Here is an 11564-nt window from a genome sequence, read left to right on the forward strand (position 1 = left end):
CGATGAACAGCCCACACTGCATTAAGAACACCTTCCAGTGATCCCGGTTGCCATCATACTTCTCCGGCATAGCCACCGGAACAGGAGTAGAAGCCCTTGGGGGGGGGGGGGGGGTGCTGCGGGCAGATTGACTTGGGAGGCTTGTCCCCCCATCAGCTGGGATACCAGGGAAATCAGCTGATCTACTTACTGTTGGAATCGCTGGGTCTCCGCGGGGTCCATACTTTCTTGGCAAAGTATTCTGTTATGACCAGAAAGCAGACAGGAGGCAGACCCCGTAATGCTGGAGAACAGGCGCTTTATTAAGTAGCCGGGTGCAGATACTGTAAAACCAAGTTGGAAATCCATGCAGGCACAGGACGAGACGACGAAGGGGAAGGAGGAACGATGGTGATGGGTCGGGAGCGCAGGGCAGGCGGGAGTGGGCAGGCAGGCAGGGCAGGTGAGACAAGCAGGCAAGACGCAGCAGGCAGGGCAAGCGGGAAAGACAAAAGACAGAATAACGCTCGGTAATGTTCCTAATCATGGCAACAATACTTTGCAACGTTTGTGAGGAATCATCCGATTTAAGAAGCGAAGCTAACGAGAGGAAATTGCTTGCAGCTGTTATGTCCCGCCCGTGTGGGTGTGACACTGGGTGGAAAGGATATGACAGATTCAGAATTCTACACATTTCTGGCTGTAATAATACATTAATTTCCTCTAGCAACAGAGAAATTACTTTTTGCCACTGGTTAGAAATAGATTTTGAAGAATAATCAGGCTGTGTTTACATTATGTTAAATTCTGTTTTCTCTGATTTGTGGCACAATAGGGAGCTCTCCTGATATTTGCCTCTTTAACAGATATTTTCAGCTTGTAATTTTCTAGTTACTTGGGTGGATATTTACCTGAAAAATTCAAGTTAAGTAATGTGACTCGCAGTACTACAGAAATACCACTTCCCTGGTCAAAATCATCATCCCTTATTTTCATACCCAAAATGATGTCGGACAAATCAAATCTTCCATGGATAAATCTACATTTCAGTTGTCATTCATTGCCGTTGCATCTCATGCAAAGCCAAAATGGCTTCCAAACCAAGCAGGGTATTTTTGAATAGACTTATTTTGTGACATTTCTTACATAACAGCTGTCACTGCCACTATTTAAAAAAGTACATTAAAATCTAAATCTCATGACTCCTTCTGCTTTAGACATAGCCTCTTATCAGACTTCGAACAGCGTTAAAATTTGCTGTCAATAAGCATTTTGGAAATGAACACGAGAAAACAGTGTTGCGCCGTGTCCACTGGGAAACATTAAGTCTGCGGCAGTTGTCAAATACCCATAATCCCTGCAGAAGATATCAGGCAATTATTAGGCATCTGGAATGTTTGTGTATTTAAAGTACTACGAGAGAGGAAAAGAACGAGTTGGAAAACTAATGGGATGGATTTTCTTTACCCTTGATACATTTGAAAAACAGCTTAAGGAACATGTGCCAGCAATAAAGGCTGCCTTCAAAAAATATAATAACAATTAGAAACTCCAAAGGAGTATCTTCATTAGCGTGAGGTACTTAAGTTCTGTGGTTTTATTAAGTGCCTTTTTCTTCTTCATCTTTGGGGTCTGATTTGGATGCACTTCAGCTGCTGATTGCTGGCCGTCCACAGGAACGCATCATTGTGTCTTCTTATCTTGCTTATGCAGAGCGTGCTTTCCTTCCTTTATTCCCGTGACAAATTAGAATATATAAGGCGCCACTACAAAAGTTTAATTGCCTTATTTTTCCACACTTCCATCCTCAGAGTATCTAGTCGCTTCCACAATTAAACTGTCTTAATTCTTTTATTTTGATTTTTACTCCCTCTCTGCCTTTCATTAGATGCTAAGTGATGGCTCCTCGCTGCTGTTTTTATTCTGCTGTTCCTTAATTTCTTCAGCATTGGCTGCTCACTGATCTCACTCCCCGTCATCAATCAGCATCCATGTGACTAGATGCGGGGAGCCTGGTGCCCCGTGAGAAGAGCCTCCTGTACAACGACTGCAGGTGCCCTGCCAGCCGTGTGCTGCAAAGGAACAGCGTGCCAGCCTCCTTTGTCATCATTGTCCCTGCTTCCCCAACATAGACATGGTGACATGTTTTTTTTTTTCCGTGTTACCTACTGCAGACATTTGTGGATATGAGGCAATGCGCTAGAATAAAATCTCAGTTAACTACAACTGTCACATATACATACAATTTTGGGTAAATTTAAATAAAATGATTGATAATTTCAATGTATGTCAAAGTCAGCTGGGGAGAAAATAAAACCTGCAATTTCACACAAGAGCCTTGTTTTTGCTTGCGTGGCTTTGATGGTACTTATCCACCCATTTACACATAGACATGTGCAGGACATGCGTGTCTGTCAATGAAATACAGCACAAGCAGATGGGTATGTCAAAATAGAAGCTGCTCATTGCCCTCCGAATTGTAATCATTTTAAGTGGGTTTTCCCTACGGCATGCAATAAAAAAATATATATTATATTCATCTCAGGATCCTGAAGCACTGATCCTAAGACGATTCTAGTGGTTGTTAGTCTGGAAATTTAAAGATTGGATATGAAAAGTACAACAGAGTGTGTGAGACTTTTATTATTAAAGCGGCACACCTATTGAACCATCCATCCATCCATCTTAGCCTGAGCAGTATCAGCAGGGGGCCTGGGCTGAAGGTAGCACAGAGCCCAAGGAGGGCTAAACCCTGGACACGATTCTAGTCCATCGAAGGGCACATACTGTATACACACACGCTGACAGACTATGGGCAATTCAGACACACCAGTTTGACTAACACAATGGCTTGGGACTGAGGTAGGAAACAGGGGCATTTGGAGAAAAACCCTGCATATAAAGTGGGGGTGTAACTAAAACTCCCCAACCCTGGAGGTGTGAGGCTTCTGCGTCATCCTCTGCTGAACCAATAGCCTGATAATTATGATCTCACAAATCACAACACCCCCTACAAAAATCCATTCAGAAAGATAACTGTGATCATGCTGAATCGTATTCCTACCAAAAACCCCATCAGGTCAAGCAAACACGTAGTTTTCTTGTACATGCAGACTCACCCATGAATTGGGACAAAGAGGTGTTGCAATAGTAAAGAAAACATTTAATCTCTACTAATTTGGGAGGGGGGTACTTAAAAAACAATCCCCCTGACATCACCTAGCTGGTTTTCTTCAGCTGCAAACGTCTGTGTATTAGATAGTCAAACCATGTAAATATTAGACGAATACATGTATTAGACGAAATGTAAATGTATCCTGATTCTATTTTCTTGTATTCAAATTGAACAACATTTTATCCAGGGTTACCTATGAACTGTTAATTCCAAAAGATCAAATGTCTCATAAAATTAATCATTTGCTAATTAGGTAACACTTTAGTTAAAGCATTCATCATAATGCTTTATAATGGTCAATATAAGCCATTGTGATGCAATATGAAGGTATTTATTGTGCAATATAGATGAAGACTTCATAGAGCATTCATAATGCATAATAATCATGGCTATAATGTGTTATGTCTTTTATAAATAGTTATCATGTTTATAATACTCTATGAATGCATTATGAAGGTATCACTAATGCATTATACATGGATACTTTAAGTGTTACTGTTACTGTTTGTTATACACTATAATTGCCTTAATTATGCTGAACTGAAATGCAATGTCAGTTTCGCTCTGAGTTCATATCAGAATGAGCCGCTGCTTGAACATTCAGTGGGTGAACAGTTGCACCAGGGGCATCTCAGAGCATTTTCTGTTTTCACATGACTGACAGTGGAGCCCCTCATGATTACTGCGTTACAAAGCTGCAGAGCAACAAGCAGCATGGGGCACCAGCAAAGTGACGCATTCACAGCCCTGCTTATGCATCTGTCACCGGTGTGAGACGCCGTGTCACAGGGACAGGACAGGAACCCATAAAAAACAAAGAGAGAGATCAGATGATTCCTTCACCTGCTGTAGGAAACAGGTCCTCAACAGGAGGCCTCTATGCCGAAAACTCGGTGGTATTTGGGGACCTTAGCAGGGCTCTGAGTGCAGGTACAGCTGCAGAAGTTGGGTTGCCTCATGATTTTGGCTTTGTTTGTTTGTTTTTTTGTTTGTTTGTTCAGTTGCTAAAACAGGGAGAATATCAGCTAAGAGCCAGGAAGTGACATGAATTTTCATTAACAAAGATCACGTATTCCTAATTATCGACACAAAAGAAGATGCTCAGAGCTAACTCAGGACAGTATACTTGGGGCTCATTCTGCAGATTCCCTGCTTGGGTGAGTTAAAACGGAAATGGGGCAGGAGTGGGGGGGGGGGTGATGGGAGAGTGGAGCAGCAGAAATTTCTGTGCATGTGTCTGTTCCTATACAGTGTGTAGGTTCCGTGTTCCTCATTCCATATGTTTCTATAAATACTAACTGTACATATAGGGCTGTGTGACTCTTTTCTGTTTGTTTTGAGTTCCAAAGTACAGGTAGATGCATAGAAACCAGAAATACAGATAGCCTGGTGCTATAAGAAGGATGGTCAGAAAGCCATGGCATTATGATTGACGGTGGAGGACAGTGGCCATACAGTGTTAACACGGTGGCATTGGTGCTTCATTGGTACATGCTACTAGGTTCCAGTCTGGTCCCAGATCAGTCTGTGCTCAGTTCGCATGTCTTCTCTGTGTCCATGTGGAATTCCTCCAGTCCACCTACATTTCCCAAAATGCAGTGTTTCGATTGATGTTTGCCTCTGAATTCCGCTCGTGTGCATGGCTGGTGGAGCGAGATTGTCTCTGTGTGTTACAGGCCGAGACATAATGCTACAGCTTCTCTGCTCTGTGTTTTCTGTGTATCAGGCTATATAAATGTAAATTTGGTTCCCCAGTAAAACATTGTGTTTGTTGAGTAACTACAGGTCCTGGGGATAGACTTAAGCCAGAGCTGTTGGTGAACTGCAGTATTTTACTGGCCCTGACATCCACTGCAACATCACATGAGCCCAGAACTGCCCTTAATTAAGTGAGAATGACACTCCCTGAGCTAGAGGCTCTAAATGTTCCTTGTAGAGAGGACTTGTTTAAAAATACATTAAATGCTAAATCATTCACTGTGCAGGTCATATGAGGAACCCAAAAATTTAGTTCTATATTAGACCGTGCAAGAAACAACTGCAAGATGGTTGATCTACCTCAAAGATGAAGTCTGAAAAGAATGTCTGAAGACAATGAGAAAACTTGACAAAATGATAAACTATCCCAAGTCTATAGTGTTCCCCACCCATTAGAGGTGGTGTTTGTTCTTCAGGCAAACTGCCAGGAAACATGTGCTTTTAATACTGGGCGTTTTCAAAGTAATGTAATACTTTATTTCAGCAACTGTCTGATTTGAAAAAAAGAGCATGATATCAGTCTAGGCTGTGTTTATTTCCTTTCTGTCATGCCTGCCGATAACTATTGATAACAAAGATTACTGTCATGGGTTTAATACTACATATTATCAGGGTCATCGTCTTCTTGGGGTGCAGCTGTTGAAAGGCAAAAAAACAAAAAGAGGGGGCATTCAGTACCTGTAACACGAGTTTAAATATTATTGGCAAAAGAGCAGGTGCTCAGTGCCCACCCCCCGCCATGCATGCACATTACTGTGCTTGTATTTCATTTTAATGTATCATGCTTAAAAATGTTTTGCACAAATGACCCATACATTTATTTCTGGAACAAGTAATGGCATGTTTTATATTATTTCATCAGCATGGGGAAATGCAAAAACTACACAATTTCCCCACAGGGATCAATAGAGTACTTCTATTTAGTAGTTATGGAAATTTTGTTCTGGCTGTCATTTGTATGTGCACCACTTCAGTGTGGAATCCATAATATTTTTCATTGTGTCTACTCTTTCTGGGATGTCGAGCATCAATCATGAAGTGACGTTGTGGGAGGTGGGGTTTACAGTTGGAGTTAAATTCGGAAGGGGGGCGGCGGAGGAGCGAAGCTGGATGTGAAGAGCATGTGGGTGAAAGCAGGAAATGAGAAATAAATAGCTAAAGAAGGTGGAACAAGGAGTAGCAGTTAATTACCAGCTTCAAAAGTGACACAAATTGGTTCTGGGCCACAAAACTCTTAGAACGTCGGATCGGCATTGTCTAGGACCGCGTGTGCGCCCAGAAGGTGAATGAATAAAACAACATGTGCATACTAGTAGGCATTTCACATGCTGTCAGCAAGTCGTTAATAAGGCAAGTAAACCTGCAAAAGCACACGCGCATTTGCAGCATTCGTGTTGCTGCTGAGTGGCAGGATGCCTAATGAATGTGAGTCATTGTGAATAAATTATCCTGAATAAGGAGATCTACTGTGGCGCCAGATGCTGAATTCACTTCACTTAGAAATTACTGCAATGGAACTGCGAAGGTTTCAGCATGATGTACCCACTGACAAATAAAGAATATATGTCCTGCTTAAACAAACAGAAATTCTCCTATCAGACACATGCTTATTTGTTCTGTTCTACAAGCATTGGCTATAATTGTTTTGAGTAGGTTAAGATAAATACCTACATCGATCCGTTTCCCATCCACTTAGCCAGTGCAGGGGGATGGGAGGAGCCTATTCTGGGAAGCTCAGGGACACCCTCAATGAAATCTTAGTCAATCACAAGCATTACTTCACCAAACCACATGTTTTTAGACAGTGAGAATCCTAAAGTAAATCCACAAAACAAATTTTGTTTGACAAAATCTGTCAAACAATTTTATTTTTGGAATATAGTTTTATACTATTCCATTGAATGCAGTGCAATCTGAAAATTTGGAAGTATAGTTTTTTGCAAAGGAAAGAGGGATTTTAGATGACTGAGGATTAGGTTAATATTTGGAATGCACTGATTGTGGAAAAACTCAGTAGTGTGTTCTACGCGTCTTAAGATGACCACAAATACTGGTAAAAGGTGTCAGTCGATCAAGTCACTCTGGGCAAGTATTACAGTCCTGACATTCACCTGTTGAACAACTTCACTGTTTGCTTTTTTCCTAGATGTTCCCATGTCTATATTTGTCACTGTAACTCTCTTTAAGTTGACGGCAAATTACAACAGGACACAGCTTGGAGATCCTCTCCCAAAAATCAAAAGCAAACAAAAAAAGACTATTTCATGTGGCAACCTCGCAATAAGCAGTTATTTTAAATTTACTCAAACTGGGTCAAATCAATAACTGCTTCAATTCACTGAAAATATCGCCCTTTTGAAATCACAGTTATCTTAGCGGTAATTTCGTGAAGCGTTTTGTGTCTCGATAGTTTATAGTCTCTAAAAGCCTGTCGCTGTGGCACTGAGGAGTTCTCACTTGCTGTCTGTCCAGCTAAGTGGCTGTTTTCTCAAGGCAGATCGATTTCTCAACACCACTGTCAGCGTATGTGTGCTCCAAAAATAATATCACAGTGAAGCCCCCTATTCAACAGAACAGGAATAATATATTGTCCCCATCATTTATGTCCTTCCATGTCAGTAAAAAAAATGTTTGAAATGAAGCCCCCTCTCATATTGTTGGATCATGAGAAAATGGAAATTGCTGAGGCACAGGGACAGAGTAACTAGAGGAATTTTGAATATTACTAAGCCACAATTTCATCAAACACATTTAAAATGTATTATTAATTGTCTCTCTTCTCTGGATGTCAGCAGTAGAATATAAATAAGACAGTTACACAAAGTTGCTCGTGCATCTAGTTTCACACATGCAATGTCACAACAAGAAGCAGTTGAGATCTTCACTGCAACATGTACTCAGATACTTTCATCAAAAGATGACAGTACTTCAACCCAGCTGAGTCTCTGATGATAAACTGCTGTATAAACTGTAATAAAAGTGCTAAACAATATGTCTGAATGTACTTCTTGAAGGAAGGAAATGGCATCAGAAATCTGTAGCTTATTTCAGTATGAACAAAAACTATTAATTTCTGCTGTTTCAGGAAGCTTCGCATGAAAACAGTGTAATTCTGGGAAAGCTGAAGTTTTGGAATTTGCTTTGACAACCTCTGAAAGAAAATCTTTATGAGCATTTGAAAATGATTTTGTCTGGCTATTAATCCATCAGTAGAAATATGTTGCGGTTGAGATTATTGTCTCTATGTCCATTTGTCTTGCTTTACTGACTGTCAAAATCCACAGATGACTTGGTCCCTATTTCCTCCGAAAGACCAAAACTGTGACAGAAAGACAAAAGCTTTATTGTGTGAACTCGTTACAATTTGCACTGTTAACCAGCAGCTTCAGTTTTTCCTGTTGTTTTCAATTTTATTTCAAAAAGGAAGCAAATATTAAAAGCATTTTATTTCTCTGCTACCAGTTTTGGAATGTTCCTTCAGCAAGTGCATAAATGGAAAAAGCAAAACATATTATATTGGGCATTCCAATTTTGCCATTTCCATTAAATAAACATAGAATTTATTATTGTTATAACAATGTAAGTCAATTGGGAATAAGCTGTGAGCAGCTTACATTAGGTGCCCATAAATTGCAATGTGACCCTCAATATAATGAAGCTAAGTTTGTACCTCATACAAAATCAGTGTCTTTGCTGTGCTGGGGTCAGATTTCAATGTGCTCTACATTTTAATTTGTGAAATGTTAACATTAATAAAAACACACACATCCCACACATTCATTGTTTCTGCAGTCTCTTTGCATTACATTTGTAGCTCATAGCACCAGGAGAAAATAATAACAAAAAATTATATTCATTCTATCAGGAGTAGTTTTATGTGGCTTTCTCCGGCATTTCCAAGACTATTTGCTTCCCTAGGTTACTTGTAATCTGAGTAGTTGTGAAGATATACTACTGTAAGTGACCTATGAACCCTTTCAAAACGTTTCACTCTGAAAGGCAGAGCGATTGGAATGGGGTGTTAATTGACATTTAGATGTCAGTAGAGTAATTTTGAGAATACATTAAACAGAGCTTATGTTTCACACCTGTGATTAAAAAGTCTCTTATAATCACATTGGGCCCATAGTAACAGAGTATACAATTACAGTACTACTCGGATGTGCAGTTTATTTTTTTCTTCTGTAAGGCAGACAGCACAGTTGAAGAACTATTCACGTTTGTCTGAAAAAAGACTACTAATCTTGCTCCATATTGTATAATTCATCTGAAGGAATTAGCACTGAATTGCAAAGTTGTCATTTTGCATCAGGTTATCTGTACATGTTCCAAAAAAACAACAAACCTACTGAAGTCTAAAGTGCAATTAAAAAAAAACAACAAGAGAGCTGAATCCAAAAATAGTTATTACAATAATAACTTTGGCTTGTGTCATTCATATTTTAAAATCTGTTATGGTGTATAGCAGTTTCAAACGATTCTGTCAGAATTTCTAGCTTGCCATTGTGAGAGAGATGTGAAAGTCCCTGAAGACAAAGACTGACAACTAATGGAATATAAAAACGATCTTAAAATCTGCATCCATCTAAAGAGACAAGATTCGTGTATTTAATGGCACATTACTGAGCAACGACACCCTGAGACTCTTCTTTACATTCCCGAATAGACAAAAGCATAGACAAATGCATTCTTGTACTTACTCACTGCTGTTTCTGACCCTGACCAATCACTAACATCCACATTGGACCAGTATTCAGATGCATTTGAGTGGATTAGATCGACCTCCTGGTGAGATCAGTCTTCTATCACTCTCTTGAACTGCTGAATCCCTTAAGCTCATCATTAGTGTCAACATTATTTTGTAGAGGAAAGATGCAATCGCCTGAAAACCCAGGGCTAGCAGGATGCATCCATGCTGGGTTCACTGGTGTCCACACGCCACTCACTTTCTGTGTCACTAGCAGTTTCAGCAGCCCTCCTTACCAAATGAGGAGCATTAATGACCACTCATTGGCTCACAGTGCATGTCCCTTGGCTACTCTCTTATAAGTCTGGCTATGGACTATGGTTCAAACCTACGCTCTATTCTGCACCTATCTTAGATGTTTAATTATTTAACATCAATGTACGACCAGAAAATAAGGCATTTAGTAATTCAGACTGCCCCCAACCTACGCAGATATACCATACGTTGAAATGAGCATTTGTCAAAATATGATAAGTGCACTGACTGTTAAGTGTAAGAATGAGACAGAGATGCGTGTGAAGCTTTGCATACATTTACTTAATTTTGTTCAACGGTCATATGTGCAAGTCAATGTGAGTCACATAGGTTGTAAGTTGGAGACTACTATATACTATATACTATATATATATACTATATATATATTTCAGGATGCTTTATGTAATGTTACACCATCTCTTTATATTCTGCTATGTTAAAGCTATTTTCCTCTACCAGTACCCGTGTGTTTGAGTTCCTGGTGTGACTTGATAATATCACTATTTGACTCATTTTTCTTCCTGATTTCTTTTCTCCACACTGATTTTCTGAATTTGAGTCTTGGCCCTCTGATAGCATTCTGCTTTATGTTTAAATAGCCACTGAGAACTTTGAAAGCAAATGCACTTGTTGTTCGTCACAAGAAATGAATATATTTTGCAAAGGGCATACAGTGATTAGCATTGCGGCCTCCAGGGCTCCTCTCACCAGCCAAGTGTGCTGAGCTAATATGTTCTGTAGATGTTTGTAGAGGGCTCATCCCATGGTCCTTAAAGTGCTGATGTGTGCTAATATATAGACTGGCATCCGTTCAGGGGTGTCAGCAGCTCTAGATAAAGTAAAGGAAAAATGCATGGATTTGTGGATGGTTCCAGCAAATCCATTTCTAACTTCAAAGGAAATTATGTGCTAAAATGCTAATTAGCTGAAGTAAATGTCCTCATCATGAGTGTCTGCATGGATTGTGCACATGTAGCCCATATTTTGGGTCTAGCAGACTTTTTGTGCATTGGTGTGCATCAACTGCATGACTACAAGGATTTGGTAGTGCACTACTAGATGTTTCCAGTCGGTGGAATCTGTTGACCTGGTGAAAAATCATTACTTTATACTTACAGGACCATGACCGTATGTGAACATTGACAAATATTGTATACTGTATATGAAAAAAGTTTGCACCCTCGACCGACTTGATATAGGGTTGCGACTGAGCTGGCATGGTAAAAATTGGGTCTCGGTGCAAAATGGTTGAGAACCACTGCTGTAAATTCCTAGTGCTACTATAAAGCTTACAGTTCGACCATGAACGTTTCATAGTTGAACTGTGAGCTCCTGTTTTACTTTGACGTTGCTGGTCACCTCTTCTAGTATTTAATAATTCTGACACTGAAGTTTACTTTTCCACTGTAGATTTCACATTAGAATCATGAAAAGTGAGTCAATTCACTGTAAAAATTCATAGTCAAACTCTGAAGGTGCATACTAAAACTGTCAAACAAGTTTACAGTTTTTACTATGAAATTCCACCGTGCATTTTTTCCTGGGCTGTGTCTCCACCTCACTGCTGTCACATGTAAAGCAATCTCCTGCCATTCCTCTTGTCTTTGGCATGCCCTGTCTAGACAAAAGTATTGACCTTTCCACAATGGA

Source organism: Paramormyrops kingsleyae, chromosome 2 (genome assembly GCF_048594095.1).
Source record: "Paramormyrops kingsleyae isolate MSU_618 chromosome 2, PKINGS_0.4, whole genome shotgun sequence".
Taxonomy (NCBI): domain Eukaryota; kingdom Metazoa; phylum Chordata; class Actinopteri; order Osteoglossiformes; family Mormyridae; genus Paramormyrops; species Paramormyrops kingsleyae.